At 35.5% G+C, this 18,597-nt stretch overlaps 1 pseudogene; it reads left to right on the top strand.

Annotated features, from left to right (window-relative positions):
- Nucleotides 1–18,119: 18,119 nt before the first annotated feature.
- LOC124971735 (40S ribosomal protein S29-like) lies at nt 18,120–18,291 on the top strand (annotated as a pseudogene).
- Nucleotides 18,292–18,597: the final 306 nt, after the last annotated feature.

Here is an 18,597-nt window from a genome sequence, read left to right as displayed (position 1 = left end):
TAAAGTACTTGTGTGCATGCTCAAGGACCTGGATTCAATTCACAGTACCACACACACACACATACACAAATCAACCATCTGGATTGTATTAACATTAGTAAAGAGAACTTATAATTCAATAATACAAAAACAAATAATACATTTATATGGGCAGAGGATTTGGATAGACTTTTCTCCAGAGGGATATATAAGTGGACAACTGTAGTGAAAGATCCTAAGTGAACAGATGTTCAGCTAATAATAAATGATTATTAGTTACTGGGGAAATACAAATGAAAACCAAAATGAGAAATCACTGCTCAAACACTAGAATGACCATAATCAAAGATGAAAAATAACAATCATTAGTGAGGATGTGGACAACTTGAAGCCCTCATACATTACTGATGGGGCAAGAAGAGATCACAATCATTTTGGAAAATAGTTGGGCAATTCTTTAAAATGTAAAACAGAATTACTGTATGCACCATCAATTCCACTGCTAAGTATTATACAAAAGAAATGAAAACATATTTTATAAAAAACTTGTATATGAATATTATGGCAGCATTAATTACTATAGTAAAAACTGGAAACAATTCCAATGTCCATATACTATGAATGAATAGTAATCTCCCCTTATCATCACGGAATATATTCCAAAATCCCAGTGGATGCCTGAAACTGCATATAATATCAAACGCTCTATATACTGTTTTTTTCATACACACACACACACACACACACACATATATACACACATACATATGTTAAAATTAAATTTAAAAATTAGGCAGTTTAAGAGATTAACAAAAGTTAATTTTATTTAATAATAAAACAGAATACTTAGTACACTGTAATAAAAGTTATTTAAAACATATTATTTATTTTTGAAACTTTCCTTTTAATATTCTTGAACCTCAGTTGACCTTGGGCAACTGAAACTGCAGAAATGAAAAATGTAGATAAGGGGGTTACCAGCATATAACCAATGTACTATATTCATTCAATGGAATATTTTAAGCAATAAAAAGGAATTAAGTACTTATACATGCTTTAGCATGTGCAAGCCTTGAAAATGTTCTAAGTGAACAGTCAACTATATCACATATAATTTCATTGACATGTAATGTCTAACATGAGCAAATCTGTTGAGTCAGAAAGTAGATAAATGGTTGCCTATAGCTAGCAGGAAGAGAAATGGGGATTAACTTCTAATGGGTACAAGTTTTCTTTTTTTTAACTGAGGCATAATGGACAAGTTCTAAAATTAGATTGTGAAGATGGATGCACAATTCTGAGAAGAATGAATACAGGGGCAGGGTAATGAGGCAGATGGTGGTGGGCTGGGGAATGAGTGGAAGATGAAGATCTGGATTCAATGATTCTAAACAATTCATTCAAATAGTTTGTGAAGAAAAGAAGAGAAACAGGATAGTAACTCCAGGGTGACATTAGATTGAAGGAGAGTTTTAATGTGTTCAAGGTGTCACAGATTGTGAACCTTTATTCTTTTTGTTTTTTTAGTTGTAGGGGGACACAATACCTTTATTTCATTTTTTTTATGTGGTGCTGAGGATTGAACCCAGGGCCTCACATGTGCTAGGTGAGTACGCTACCACTGAGCCACAACCCCAGCTCACGAACCTTTATTCTTGATGGGGAGGAGAGAGTACAGGGAAGGCCTGAAGATACAAGAAGATGTGGTACTCAATGTTATGGTTTGGATGTGAGGTGCCACAAAAACTCATGTGTATGAGGATGCTAATTCACAATAAGGAGGGGTGCTAGGGAAGAATAGAGTTACTTTAGATTAGGTAGAGGGGAGTGATGGGAGGGGAGAGGATATGGGGATAAGAAGGATAGTAGAATGAAACAGACATTATTACCTTAAGAACATATAATGAGTACATGACCATTGTGATTCTAAAACATGTAAAATCAGAAAAATGAGAAATGATACCACATCTATGAATGATATATCAAAGTGCATAAATGCATTCAACTGTCATGTGTAATTAATTAGAACAAATTAAAAAGTTAAAAAGAACCTCATATGTGAGACAATGCAAGGAGATTTAAAGGAGAAATGATTGGGTTATGAAAGCTTTAACCCAATCAGTGAATTAATCACCTGATGGGATTAAGTGAGTGGTAACTGAAGGCAGGTAGGGTGTGGCTGGAGGAGGTGGGTCCCCAGGGGCATGCCTTTGGGGTATACATAATTTTTTGGTGGGGGGTAGGGTACTGGGCATTGAACTCAGGGTCACTCCACCACTGAGCCACATCCTCAGCCCTATTTTCTATTTTATTTAGAAACAGGGTCTCACTGAGATGCTTAGCACCTCGCTGTTGCTGAGGCTGGCTTTGAACTCGCGATCCTCCTGCCCCGGCCTCCCCAGTCATTGGGATTACAGGTGTTTTCCACCGCACCTGGATTGGAGAGTGGAGTCTCTCTCTGCTTTCCGATCATCATATGAGCTGCTTCCCTTCACCACACTCTTTCGTCATGATGTTCAGCCTCACTTCGAGATCTGAGGAATGGAACTGGTAGTCTATGGACTGAGACCTCTGAAACCATGAAACTTAAATAAACTTTTCCTTCTTTACAATTGTGTTGATCAGATCTTTTAGTTACAGTAGCGAAAAAGCTGACAAAAACAGTCTAAGAAGATGGAAGGACTTGAGATGTGGATTCCAGCGTTGGAATTCATCTTAGCTGGGGAGAAGGCTATCTCCTCCACTGTAAAAGAAGGGAAGGAGAAAAGGCTGGATTAGGATATAATGAAGGTTGTAGATTTGTGTTATGAAACTGAGATATGTTAAAACTGGGATCTTTATTTTTCTTGGAGATCAAAGAGTCAGAGTTGTTGACAGTATGAGGTGAGAAAGTATAAGGAAGATAAGATGCTAAGAGAAAGGGGAGCAGTATGACAGCTCTGTGGAGAATAGGAAGAAATCAGCAGAGGAAACAGCAAGATTTCTGGGCAGTGGTGAGGGACCCAGGTGAAGGTAGAAAACATCTGTGTGGTGAAAAGTGGCTACAGGCACACAGATGCTCTATTTAACATGACCCTGTTTCTGACAGTCAAATGACAAAGTAAATGAAACTCTTTTGCTTCCTATCTAAAAGGAACATCTCTATTTGAATATGTTTAATCCTTTATTTGAAATTTGCATTTTATTTATGTTCAGAAGCTCAAAATCCACATATTCAAAGACTATTTAATGACTAGTCCTAATAGCATCCTGCCAGAAGATGGGACATATGTGTGCCAAAGGGCAATGTAATGGAGAGAAATGGCAGATGAAGGGAATATAGGGAGGAAGTTCCCATGGAAAAAAGAATAAATTTGGTGATCATAGGACTTTATCATGATCCTTGGGATGGGGGCCATATCCTCAACAGGGCAATACATGGTAGCAGTGCTCTGAAGTTACTGCTGTGCAACCATGGTCCCAGGAAAATAACACTGGTCAAAGGCCACACCTGAAAGATCAGATACCTACAGATTGGTCATCTTGAGTAAGCCATGCTACCATTGTCACTTTTCAGTGGGCGAGTCAGACAATATTTCAAGGAACTGCAGGACTCAACAGCAGAATTTCACTTTAAAGTTAAAAATAATTCCAAACCATTTAGACAAGCTATGACATACTTTTAAAAATCAGGACTCTGGAAGAGACTACTTATGTGACAACAACTATTATTTATTATTTTCATATCCTGTGAGATTTTGCAATGAACTTTGAATTACATATTTCTGCTTTTATCTTTCTTTTTAATTTTAAAATGTTTTATTAGTTCATTGTGGTTATACATAGAAGCAGAGTTCATTTTGACATATTCACACATGTGTGGACTATAATTTGCTGCATTTCAATCCTCAGTACTTACACTTTCCTTCCTCTCTTACCTCCTCTGCTTCCTCTACTCTTATTGGTTTTCCTTCAATTAATTATTTTTTAAAAATTCTTTTTAGTTATGTAGACCACCAGAATACACCTGATATAATCACAAAAGCAAGGAAGCACAATATGCTCCATTTCAGACCCCAGCACTCCCCACTCCTGCCATTCCACCGATCCCACTTCAATTCATTTACAGTTTACTTTTTTAAAAAAATTATTATCCTGATGATACACCTGATGTCAGGACCCACCATGCCACATCCAAGCAAGCACATATGAAAGTTCAGTCAGATTCATTGCACTGTTCTTCCCTTTTCCTGTCCCTCCTTCCTCCCCCTCAATCCCCTTCATCTTCTCTACTGATCTTTCCTCTATTTTGATGAAATTCCTTCTCGTTTTTCATTTCTCTTTCTTCTTTTTCTTTTTAAAATTCCCTTATTTTGGATTATTAATATCCAGAATATACAAAGAACTCAAAAGACTTAACACCAACCCCCCCACACACAAATATCCCAATTAATAAATGGGCAAAAGAACTCAACAGATACTTCTCAAAAGACGAAATGCAAATGGTCAACAAATATAGGAAAAAATGTTCAACATCTCTAGCAATCAGGAAAATGCAACTCAAAACTACATTGCAATTTCATCTAACTCTTGTAAAAATGGCAGTTATCAAGAATACAAATAATAATAAATGTTGTCAAGCATGTGGAGGAAAAGGTACACGCATACATTGTTGATAAAACTGCAAGTTGGTGTGATCATTCTGGAAAGCAATGTGAAGATTCCTCACAAAACTAGGAATGGAACCATCTTATAACCCAGCTATCCAACTCCTTGGTATACACTCAAAAGATTTAAAATCAACATACTCCTGTGAGGTAGCACATCAATACTTTAGCAGAATAATCTGTAATAGCCAAGCTATGGAACTAGCCCAGATACCCTTCAACAGATGAATGGATCAAGAAAATGTGGTATATATACATAGTGGAGTGATACACAATTCAGTCAGGAAGAAGAATGACATTGTGGCATTTGCCAGTAAATGGATGGAACTGGACACTATTATGTTAAGTAAAATAAGCCAGTCCTAAAAAGTCAAAGGTTGAATGTTTTCTCTGATGTGTGAAATCATACATTTTAATATGTTAAACTCCAAACATTTAGCAGTTGCAATATGCCAGATACTGTACTATATTATTTAACATATTAAGTCATTGAGTTTTCAAAAAAATCCTGTGAGGTTGGCATTACTAATTTAATATGCCTTTTTATAGATGAGAAAATTGGGAAGTTAAAAATTGCTTATTCTCTAAGCAGTGAGTTTCATATCCAAAGTTTCAAAACTCCAGAATCTATGCCCTCAATCAATGTGCTATATTATGTCTTGAAATTTAAAAAAAAAAATTTATAGCTGTAGATGAACAGCATGCCTTTATTTTATTTTTATGTGGTGCTAAGGATCAAACCCAGTGCCTCACACATGATAGGCAAGCACTCTGCCACTGAACTACAGCCCCGGCTCCTTGAAATTTTTTTTGAGACAGATTTTTTGAGGTTGGATTTTGAAAAGCCATTAGTTAAAAAAAAAAAAAAATTTTTTTCTTACCGGGGGTTGAACCCAGCAGCACTGAATCACTGAGCCACATTCCCAGCTCTTTTTATTTTGAGACAGGGTCTTGCTAAGTTGCTTAGGGCCTAATGAAGTTGCTGAGCCTAGCTTTGAACTTGCAATCTCCTGCCTTGGTTTCCCATGCTGCTGGGATTACAGGTATGTGCCACTTTATATGACCAGTTAAAATTACTTTAGAGCATGAGTGAAATGGGACAAAAAATAATTAACACTCAAGGTTGAAATCCTGCTGTTTTGCCCAGGTTGGCCTCAAAATCCTACACTCAAGCCATCCTCCTGCCTCAGCCTTCCAAGTAGTTGGGCTTACATGTACGTGCCACAATGCCTGGCTGTACGTTGTTTTTAATCTTATCAATAATATTGGGGAAACGGAGTCTTCAACACATAATTTCTCAAGGTCATAGAGCTCAAATATAGCAGAGTGAGGATTTAAGCTGAGTTTGGCCTTACAGAAACTATTTTTTTTCCACAATTGTTCTGTCCCACTTCATGCCAAGTGCAGGACATTAGATATTATAATTTATTCATCTACATGTGAGCCTGCCTCCCTTCCCTAATACTTTCCCTCCTCCTTGGTTCCTTGTCTTGGTGAATGACACTGCCATGGTTCCCAGTAACTGAAGCAAGACACCTCACCATATCAATACTCTATTACCATCTCTTTCCATTTAATTTTAAAATGAAATTCCACTGTGAAGTCTTCAGTTCCATGAAGTATTTGTCTGACTCACTCACTGAACTGTGACTGTGGGAGAGAAAGTAGCAGGGTTTTTGTTTATTGGGAGAATCCAGAAGACAAGGAGAAGATGAATAAATTGGAAAATGTGGTAATTAATGGAACAAGAGCCTGAGACTGTACAAGAACGTGGGAGGACTCGTCCTAACTGTATAACCGCACTGCACTAGGCATATATTTCTACCACATATCCTGTCATGGTCCTTGTAGTTACTTGTTTTCAGGTTGTTCCCCTATTACATTATGAGTCCCTTGAGAGAAGGACTATGTTTCATCCATGTCATGCATCATTTATTATGATTTCCAAATGGGATAAGATAGCATAAACTCATTGGTATAATAAAATACATTGAATACTATACTTCAATACTATACTTCCTGTATAGCAGGGATTAGGCTCACTCTGTTTTTATAAATATTGCCTTTTATATTCATAGTGTGCCAGAATGTTTTCAGGGCGTGTATAACTCCTTCTTATGGTTTAGATATGAGGTGTCCCCAAGAAGCTCAAATGTGAGAAATTGCAAGAAAGCTTAGAGGTGAAATGATTGGGTTATGAGAGCCTTAACATAATCAATGCATTAATCCTCTGATAGGTGTTAACTGAGTGTGACTGTAAGCAGGTAGCCTGTGGCTGGAGGAGGTGTGTTCCTAGGGCATATGCCTTTGGGGCTTATATTCTGTGAGATGAGCTTTGTCTCTATTTTTTGATGCCATGTCCCCAGCTGCTTTCCTCTGACACACTTCTGCCATGATATCCTTCTTCACCTCAGGTCCCAAGGAATGGAGCGAGCGGTCTATGGCTCTCTAACTGTTCTTGTCAGGTATTTTGGTCACAGCAATGTAAAAGCTGACTAAAACATAGATATATGTGCTTTTTATTGTTCACAAATGTTATATATATATACATACATTATCATGAAACCTAATCCTCACATGATCTCTGAGAAGTGGTTGTTATTCCCAACATTTTACAGAATGGGAAACCAAGAATCAGAGAGTTTGAACAAATTTTGACAAAAGTCTTAAATGATTGAAAATGTACCATTAAATAATACACACACACACACACACACACACACACACACACAAACACACACTTTTTGGTTATCACAATGTTTCTCATGATGGACAGTACTAGAGGGAAAAAAGAGAAAAGAGCAGAGGAAAGGTTTTAGTTTTCAATTTTGGGGAATTTTGATTTGTCTGTTCTTTTTTTCATTATGAAATACTACTTCTGGGCAATTAAGTCTAAACGCCCCAAAATGGAGGGGGAACCCATTCAGGAGTCCCATGTGAGGCAGGGTTTTAACTGACTCTTTTTATTAAAATCTCTTTGTACCTACTAGGGAATGGAAATGGTTTAACATTGCTTTCGAGCAGAAGTTTTAAAATACACCAAGCTTACATTGTTGTGAATAATCAAGTGCACAGTGTTTTATGGGAAGACATTCTGGTATGCTTATAAAGATCCATATTAAAAAAAGAAAAGAAAAAATGATCCATATTTTAATGTTACTTGATTGAATTTTGAGAGGGCATTAGTTAAGATTACTTTTAAGTTTGGGTGACATTGGACAAACAATATTTAATATCAAAGGTTGAAATGAGAATTTAGCATTTGTTAGTCTAAAGAAAAAATAACATTTAATAGTTGTCATTTTGTGCTCAGAAATCTGTACAGTTCCTGGGCTTAGTTGTTATAACTGTATAGCTGTATTTAAGCAAAGAAACAAATATGGATTCTTTTTCCGACTTTCCTGTGAATTATAAAATGTAGGAGTTTAAAAATTTTTTTGAAGCAAGCAGAGCCACTGAAAATTTAAGAGGTGGCAGTCAAATAAAAAATAAGATTTTGGAGTCTGAGTAGATAAAAATCTACATGTAGGTTGATGATTAAGTGAAACTGTAAAGAGTGCTATGATAAAGATAAGTTTAGAGGACTTTGGGAAACAGAGGAGGACTCTTCAATCTAGGTGTCCACGAAAGAATTTTCAGAGGAGATAATGCTTATGAATGGAGTATTGTTATGAGCCTCAACATGAAATTAGAAAACTGACTATCAGAAGTAACTTGTCCAAGATAACATGGATAGTAAATGAGCTGGTTTTCATTTTTGCCTGGAAATAGCCAGAATGTAAACCGAATGATCCACTGAATTATCAAGTATACGTGAGTGTTCTTATACTCAAAAGGACATATTTCCCTAATTCTGATTTTTCTTTTCATTTCGCCATTTGCTTTTTCTATTTTACTGACTACTTTTGTATTTTGTTTCTTCTTGCATTCTGACTACTTTCACAGATGTCTTAATTCAGCACCCACAGCAGTCTTTTTAGCTTTTCAACATACGCATTTGTTTCCCATGCCTGATCATAAGAGCACCTCGGACACTGCCTGATTCATGCTAAGCATTATTGAATTTTTATTTTATTGTAAAAACTATTTTATTTTCATATTGGGGATTGAACCCAGGGGCACTTAACCACTGAGCCACAACCCCAGCCCTTTTCATTTTTTGAGACAGGGTTTCATTAAGTTGCTTAGGGTCTCACTACATTGCTGAGGCTGGCTTTGAAATTGTAATCCTCCTGCCTCAGCCTCCCAAGTTGCTAGGATTACGGCATGCACCACCATGTCCGGCTAAAAACTCTATTTTGAAGTAATTTGGGATTCACGAGGGGTTGCAAAATGGTTCAGTGATGAATCTTCTGGAATGGCAGTGTGAAGAGCTCAGCAAATCCTTTCCTCTAGAGAAACACCTATTAAACAAAGTCTTAGGAGAACAAAGTTATAAAAAAGAACATTGGAGATTGACCAAAAGGGCTTATACTAATTGAGAAAATTGTATCCCATGAAATCTACTGAAAGGAAAGCTCTCACCTATACTTGACAATTCAGTGGATCACTGGATTTATATCCTTGGCTATTTCCAGGTAAAAATGAAAACTGGCTCAACCATTTACTATCCATGTTATATTGGACAAGTTACTTCTTTTTTATTATTTTTTTTATTTTTACAGACCGCATTTTGATTCATTGTACACAAATGGGGTACATCTTTTCATTTCCATGGTTGTGCACAATGTAGATTCACACCATTCGTGTAATCATACATGTACATGATGTAATGATGTCTGTCTCATTCTACCATCTTTCATACCCCCTCTCATTTCCCTCTATTTAATCTAAAGTTCCTCCATTCTTCTCTCACCCCCACCCTCATTACATATCATCATCCACTTATCAGAGAAAACATTTGGCCTTTTGACCCAGCTATCCCACTCCTTCGTTCATACCCAAAGGACTTAAAAACAGCATACTACAGTACTGCAGCCACATGAATGTTTACAGCAGCTCAATTCACAATGACTAGATAGTGGAACTAACCTAATGCCCTTCAACAGATGAATGGATAGAGAAACTGTGGTATACATACACAATGGAATATCACTCAGTCATACAGAAGAATAATATTATGGCATTTGCAGAGAAATGGATGGAATTGGAGAATATCATGCAAAGTGAAATAAGACAAGTTACTTCTGATGGTTTTCTCATCTCAGATTGAGGATTATAAGAATACTCCATTCATAAGTGTTATCTCCCCTGAAAATTCTTTCATGGACACCTATGTTGAGGAGTCCTCCTGTTTCCCAAAGTCCTCTAATCTTATCTTTATCATAGCACTCCTCACAATTTCAGTTAATCATCAATCTACATGTTGGAATAGCAGAAAACTCTGGTGTTTGAACCAAGGAATGTAACCACTCATTCCTCTATCTCCATGTTGCTGATTAATTATTCCAGCAGATTCAGCAACTGTGTAGTTGCAGCTGAATATCAGATTCTATCTCCTTTGCAACATGGGTATTTCAGAAAAGCTCTTCTATTTGGCTCAGCAGTCCAGTGAAAGTTCCCATTTTCCCCAAGCACCTGTGCTGGGAAAACATGATTAAAAATAAAATCTCCAGCCAAACCAGAAAACCTCTCTACAAAAGTAGAAGAGGAAAAAAATGTTTTATTACTGAATAAGTATCAAAAACAATCTGGTAAAGAATGTGTGTATCAAAGGCAATCTGCTAAAGAGATCATAAACACAGAGAAATCTCACCTTTTTATATACCCCAGGCAGATACAACCCATGTAATATGTGTTGTCAAGATAAACAATGACTAATCCTCTAGTAAGAGCACTGAGTACCATTTGTTACAGTTTAGTTTATGTTCACCTTGTAATGGGGAGTGGCTGTTTGCCTTTGCTAATTGTCTTTATTCAGAAGAATCATAAAAATTTGTCATTTTTCTATGACAGGTAATTTCAATTTAGAATCAGACACCTAAATTAAACTCCCAAGGAAACAGAGGCCCTGTCTCCCTTCATGTTGACCTTTCAAAGGGATGATACTTAGGTCCTTGAGAAAGACATTCCTTGGTTGCAGTGCTGGCAAAAGTCTTATTTTGCTTTATCAAAAGACAAAATTTCAGCATAATTAGTTATAGATCAGATGGGATTTTCTTTGTGATTTTTGAATCAAGGCAGCCTCCATTCCACAAAACAGAATGAGAGCTCCCATTAGGCCACAACAGAAGTGGGGTTTGTAACCTGGGAACAAGGGAACAGAATAACAGAAAAAAATCTAATTAGTTAACATTAGGTTACTTCTGGTTATGAGTTTTGTTTTTGTTTTTGTTTTTGTTTTGGTACTGAGCCTGAATCCAGATCTGCTTTATCAGTAAACTGAATTCCCATCCCTTTTTAAAATTTTGAGACAGGATTTTGTTAATTTGGCAAGTCTGGCCTCAAACATATGATCCTCCTGCCTCAGCCTCCTAAATTGCTGGTATTACAGGCATGTGCCACAATGTCCAGGCCCAGTTACTTTTTTTAAATTATTAAAACAGAGAGAGCTTCCTTTTTATCTGATACTTGTGGACAACAGTCTTCTGTTTTCACAGAAAACTGATCTGTTTTAGAATCTATCTGCTTCCATAGAGTTTCAATTTGATGATGTGGCATCTAGAATGAGTGACTCTAATTTAATATAGTCTTATCTTTTGCTAGTGCAGGAGCTCAGTCCATAATAATATCCTGTAATTTTAAAATTATAGTTATCAACACATACTAATTGCACAAAGTAATGTTTCACTGCAACATTTACATATATTATGACTTGATCAGGTCCACCTTCTTTTTCCATCTCCCTTTTCCCACTTATGTAGTCCCCTTCCATTTCTCCTTCCCTCAAAGCCCTTAAAGGACCTCTTCTACTTTCAGATCTTTTTAAAATTTTTTCCACATATGAGAAAACATGCATACTTGTCTTTTTTGTGTTTGGCTTATTTCATATAATATAGTGTCCTCAAGTTCCATCCACTTTTACACAAATGACACTTCATTCTTCCGTATAGCTGAATAATACTTCTTTGTGTGTGTATATGCATTTTTTTCTTTTTTCAGTTTCTTTTCATTTTACTGGTTCTTTTTAGTTATACATAACATTAGGATTAATTTTGACACAATTATAAAAGGACAGAATATAATTTGATCTAATTCAGTCCCGAGTACTTTCCCTTTTCCTTCCCTCCTCCCTCCCCCTGTTCTCTTTTCCCTACTCTACTGGTGATGGTGAGATTCATTGTAGTATATCATACATGTACAAAGAAAAGGTCATATTCCTTCCACTGTTCTATCCTTTTCCCATCTGTCCTCCCTCCCACTTAATCCCCTTTATCTAGTCCATAGGTCTTTGTTCTATTTTGATTGAATCCACGCTCCATTTTCCTTTTTTTGCCCCTTCCTCTTTCTCACTTTATCCCTTATTTTGGAGTATCTGCCACATATCAGGGAAAATATTTCACCTTTGACTTTCTGGGTTTGGATTATTTCACTTAGTATGATAGTCTCCAGTTACATTTACCAGCAAATGTCATGATTTCATTCTTCTTTGTGGCTGAGTAATACTCCATTTTCTAGATATACCATATTTCCTTTATCCATTCATTTGTTGAAGGGCACCTTCGTGGTTCTATAGCTTGGCTATTATGAATTATGCTGCTATAAACATTGATGTGGCTGATCCATATATTATGCTGACTTGATATTATGGGAAAATACAAAGGAGTAGGATAGCTGGGTCATATGGTAGTTCCATTCCTGATTTTTTGAGGAATCTCCTTTCCAGAGTATTTATATTAGTTTGCAGTTCCATCAACAATGTGCCTTTTCCCCACATCCTTGCCAACACTTATTGTTATTTGTATTCTTGACTGCCAATGTACTTTTTATTTGCATTTCCCTAATTGGAAGAGATGTTGAACATTTTTCATTGATTTGTTGATCATTTGCTAACTTATTAATTGGGTTTTTGATATTCTGGATATTTAATGCCCTATCTGAGGGGCAGGTGGCAAAGATCTCTCATTCTCTGGACTCTCTTCATGTTCTTAATTGTTTCCTTTATTGTGCTTTAGGAGTTCTGTCAATGAAATCAGTTACTGTGCTGATATGGTGCAGTGTTCAGTCTACATTTTCTTCTTTCAGTTGCAACATTTCTGGTCTAATTCCTAGGTCTTCGATCCACTTTGAATTTTCTTTTGGTGCATGGTGAGAGATACAGGTTGTTTCATTCTTCTACATATAGAGTTCCAGTTTTCCCAGCACCATTTGTTAAAAAGGATATCTTTGTCTAATAAGAGATAACTATATTTATGTGAGTCTGTCTCTGTGCCTTGTATTCTATTTCATTGGTCTTCATGTCTGTTTTGCTGCCTTTGTTATGATAGCTCTTTAGTATAATTTGAAGTACAATACTGTGATGCCTCCAGTTTCACTCTTTTTGCTCAGGACTGCGTTGTCTATTATGGGTCTCTTAATTTTCCAAATGAAGTTTAGAACTGTTTTTCTAGTTCTGTGAAGAACATTACTGGCATTTTTATGGGAATAGCATTGAATCTATATATTACTTTTGGTACTATGGCCATTTTGATAATATTAATTCTGCTTATCTAAGAACATGGAAGTTGTTTCCATCTTATAAGGTTTTCTTCAGTTTCTTCTATGTTCTATAGAATTCATTGTAGAGGTCCTTCACATCCTTCATTAGATTAATTCCCATGTATTTTTTGAGGTTATTGTAGATGGGATAGTTTCCCTAATTTCTTTTTCAATAGACTCATTATAAGAGTATAGAAAAACTATTGATTTATGCATGTTGATTTTTTCATCCTTCTACTTTGCTGAATTTGTTTATCAGCCCTAGAAGTCTTCTGGTGAAGATTTAGGTCTTCTAAATGTAGGATCATATAGTTACCAAACAGAAACTATTCAAGCTCTTCTTCTGCTGTATGTATCCCTTTAATTTCGTTCTTTTGTCCTGGCTACAGTTTCAAGAAGTATGTTGGAGTGATGAGAGTGAGCATACTTGTTCTGTTCCTGTTTTTAAAAAAATGCTTTCAGTTTTCGTCCAAGCAGTATGATGTTGGTCTTGGGTTTGTCATATATAACGTTCATAATGTTGAGGTAAGTTCCTCTTATCCCTAGTTTTATAATATTTTAAACATGAATGGATGATACACCTTGTCAGATTCTTTTTCTGTATTTATTGAGATAACCATGTGATTCTTGTCTTTAACTCTATTTATGTGCTTAATTACATTCATTGATTTGCATATGTTGAACCTGGGATGAGAGCCACTTAATCATGGTGCACTATATCTTAATGTGTTTTTGTATATGGTTTGTCAATATTTTTTCAAGAATTTTTGCATCTAGGTTCATCAAGGATATTGGCACAATGTGCCTTGATGTGTCTTTGTCTGGTTTTGGTATTGGGGTGATATTGGCTTGATAGAATGAATTTGGCAGTGTTTCCCTCCTTTCTATTTCATGGACTATTTTGAGGAGGATTGGTATTTGTTCTTCTTTAAAGATTTAGTACAACTTAGCTGAGAATCTGTTCAGTCCTGGGATTTTCTTTGTTGGAATACTTTAATAGCTATTTGAATTTCATTACTTGATATAGATATGGTTATATTTTCTATATGTTCATGATTCAATCTGAGTAGGTCTTACGTGTCTAGGAATTTGTCAATATCTTCAAGATTTTCAAATGTAAATTTGAAAATTTACATTTTCAAAATACTTTCTGATGATCCTCTAGATTTCAGTAGAGTCTGTGGTGCTATTTCCTTTTTCATCTTTTATTTTATTTGAGTTTTCTCTCTGGATTAGTTTGACTAAGGGTTTGTCAATCTTATTTGTCCTTTAAAAAACCAACTCTTTGTTTCTGATCCTTCATATTTTTTTAAAATTCTTAATTTCATTGATTTCAGTTCTGATTTTAATTATTTCCTATTTCCTACTCATTTGGGTGTTGGTTTGTTGTTCTTCTTCTATGACCTTGAGGTGTAATATTAGATTATTTATTTCGTATCTTTACTTTTTTAAATGAACTCAGTGATATAAACTTTCCCCTTCAAATTGTCTTCATGCTGCCCCAGAGGTTTTGATATGTTGTAATAATATTCTCACTTAAGAATTTTTTAATTCTCCCCTGATTTCTTCTGATATCCATTCATTGTTCAAAAGTGTACTAGTCAGGGTTGGGGTTGTGACCGAGTGGTAGTATGCTCACCTAGCATATGTGAGGCCCTGGGTTCAATCCTCAGCACCACATAAAGATATTGTGTCTACCTACAACTAATATATATACATATATAAGAATTTTATTTAAAAAAGTGTATTAATCAGTCTCCAGGTGTGAGAGTGGCTTCTGCTTTTTATCATGTCATTAATTTCCTATTTCATTCCATTATGATATGATAGGATGGGAGGAATTATCTCTATTTTTTGTATTTGATAAGATTTGCTTTGTGACCTAAAATATGATCTATTTAAGACAATGTTCCTTGGGCTGCTGAGAATAAAGTTAATTACATCAGTGATGGATGAAATATTCTATAGATATCTGTTAGGTCCATTTGGTTAAGAGCATTTTTTAGTTCTAAAGAATCTTTACATAGTTTTTGTCTGGATGATCTATCTAGTGGTGAGAGAGGTTTTGAAGTCACCTATATTATTTTATTGTGGTCTATTCGATTCTCAATATTGAGAAAAGTTTGTTTTATGCACATAGATGCAACATTGCTTGAGGCATAAATATTTACAATCATTGTATCTTGTTATTAGATGATTCCCTTAACTAGAATGAAGTCACCTTCTTTGCCTCTTCTGATTAATTCTGGCTTTAAGTTCACTTTTTCTGATATGAGAATGGCTACCCTTGCTTGCCTGTGACTATCTGTGGAGTATACATCTTTTCCCATCCTTTCACCTTCAGTCTGTGGATGCCTTTAACTGTAAAGTGTGTCTCTTGCAAACAACATATTGTTGGTCTGAGTTTTTTAATCCAATCTTCCAAGCTATGTCTTTTGAATGAAGAGATTAGTCCTTTACATGCAATGTTATTATACAGATGATTTTCTTTTCCTGCCATTTTGATTTATTTCTAACGTTTAATTCAGACTTGGTTTTCCTTTAAATGACTATTTTTGTGAAATTCATCACTATGATGGTTTCCATTTTATTTTCATTTCTTCTTCATGAAATATTTCATTGAGAATTCTTTGTAATGCAATCTTTGTGGTTATTAATTTTTTAACTTCTGTTTATCATGAAAGTTGTTTCACTTTGTTTTCAGTTCTAAAGGATAATTTTTCTGGACATAGTAATCTTGGTTGTCACGCATTTTCTTACAGAGCTTGGTATATATTATTCCAACTCCTGTTGGCTTTTAGAGTCTGGGTTGAGAAATCAGTTGAAATCTGAATTGGTTTGCCTCTAAATGTGACCAGCCATTTTTCTCTTGCAGCTTTTAGAATTCTAATCTTATTCTGTATATTAGGCATTTTCATTTTAGTGTGTCTTAGGACGTATCTATTGCAATTCTGTATATTTGGAGTTCTGAATGCATCTTGTATTTGAATTTCCATGTCATTCCTAGGATTTGAAATATTTTCTAATATTATTTCACTGAGAAAATTATGCATCCCACCCCTTTAGTTTGTATTTCAGAGCCTTCATCTACCCCAATGATTCTTAAATTTGGCCTCTTGGTATTATCCCAGATTTCTTGAAAAGTCTGGTCATGGACCCTTAAAATCTTTTCTTTACGGCCAACTTTATTGTCAAGATTATCTACTTTGTCTTCAAGGCATGAACAGCTATCTTCAAAGTGCTCTATTCTATTAGTCATGCTTTCCATTGAATTTTTAATTTGTTTTATTGAGTCTTTCATTCCAGCATTCTGTTGGGTTCTTTTTCAAAATATCTATCTCTTTATTGAACTGATCTTCCACTTCCTATATTTTCTCACTAATTTCATTCCTTACAGCATCTTTTATCTTGTATATCAGTTTAACTATGAACTTTCTAAATTCTTCCTCTGACATTTCCTCTTGTGGTGTTGATAGAGTCAGTTGTTGAAGTACTATGTGCTGTTTTGGATGGTTTGCTCCCTTGATTTTTCATATTGCTTGGATGTCTAACCATCTATTGGGATAGTTATTGCTTCTTCTTTTAAGCAAGGAACTACTTCATGAGATTCTTTATCTTAAGAGCCCTGGGCTAGGTGATTATTCAGGTATTGATACTTTAACTCAATGTGGGGCCTCTGCTGATGCAAGTATCAGTACCACTTTGAGAGGAGACATTGAACCCTATTAACTACTATCACTTCAGAGCCAAGCCACATACTATTCAAGCTTATGCAAAGTGAAAAACTTGTTGATATTTATCTCCATAGTTCCTTTAATCCAGATATAAACTTGTAGTAAAGTTCTCTCAGATCGGTTGTTCTTTTGCTTCCTCCTTTTTGTGTTGTGGGGAGATCATGAATTAATACCTAGCTCCATTCTGCCACCTTCAGGACTCTTTCCACATATTCTTTATCCATCCATTTGTTGACAAGGCAACTGGGCTGATTCCATATTTTAGCTACTGTTGAAAGTTCATGGGTATGCAAGTGTCTCTTTTGTAGGATGACTTTAAACAGCTTTTAAAAATATTTACATATATCTCAAAGGAACATTGAAGTAATTCACTATTTAAAGTGGGCTAAAGTATATGCTCAAAGAAAAGAGAGTTTTCTTCCCTTTAGGGACCATGAAAAATTTTAATTCTTTCCCTTTTTGGATTTGCATTTATCTTTATATCTCTTGTGGAAAATCTATCCTGGGCAAATGGAGAAAACCAGGAAGCAACACCAATACACACACTCACTTCCAGCTCCCACTCCATTATGTAAAATTCTGACAAGGGAGAGGAAGGCAAGGCAAGAAGTATTATACCTCCTTGGCCTTACCTAAGAGAGCTGACATTATTTGGACAAGAGCATGGCAGAATTTAAGGCCGAGGTCAGTTTTTAAAACAATAGAACAATCAGCTAATCATCAGGGGAGGTTAGCCTGAAATCTAAAATGAGGTTCATTTTAGAACCCTGTGAAAACCTTACAGAACAGACTACCTGTTTGTTAGCACATTTTTAAGAATGAATAGTGTGAGAAATTCTGAGCTAAGAGCTACTATCCGCTGGTTGATTAAAGTTTAATTTATGAACTTTGAAAGCCATCTCCAAATCACACACTTATGTAACACAAAGGAAGACATCCTTGGTGGCTCAGGAATCTTAAGCATAATCTCTTATCAATCAGTGACTGATCATAAGCTACTCTGACCCAAGGACAACCCCTGGTTAGCAAAGGTTAAATACAAAAATAAAAGGAGAAACAAAAGAAAGCAACAACAACAAAACAGAGCCCTTTCCTTTGGCCTTGTTGCACCCCTATTAGTAAGATGGGTCTACAGCAACTTTACCAGAGCCACCTGCAAAATTTGGCCAGGGTTCTTGCTCTTGCAGCATCTGCTCAAACCAGAATGGTCTCATTCAGAAGTATGGCCTCAGCAGATACCACCACTCTGGTTTGGGCAGTACACAAAGGATATAGGATTCATTGAGTCAGACTAAATGGTCTTCCTTGAATGGATTTTTTAAGATATCCATGCAATTCAAGAAACCATGATTATATATATATATATATATATATATATATATATATATATATACATACACACACACACACATACATGTATATATACATAAAATATAATATATGACAAATTTTCTTTGTCATTGCATTTTGTCTTTCTCTGTATATATCTATATTTAGGTATCTACATCTATATCTATCCATATCTTTATCTACATCTATATATAGAGAGACAGACAAAGCAATGAAAAAGAAAAATGCTCAAAAATGTTGTGATAATCATT

The sequence above is a fragment of the Sciurus carolinensis genome, chromosome X (assembly GCF_902686445.1).
Source record: "Sciurus carolinensis chromosome X, mSciCar1.2, whole genome shotgun sequence".
NCBI lineage: Eukaryota > Metazoa > Chordata > Mammalia > Rodentia > Sciuridae > Sciurus > Sciurus carolinensis.
The sequence above is the reverse complement of the archived record's forward strand: the minus strand, read 5'-3'. Positions and strand labels throughout refer to the sequence as shown.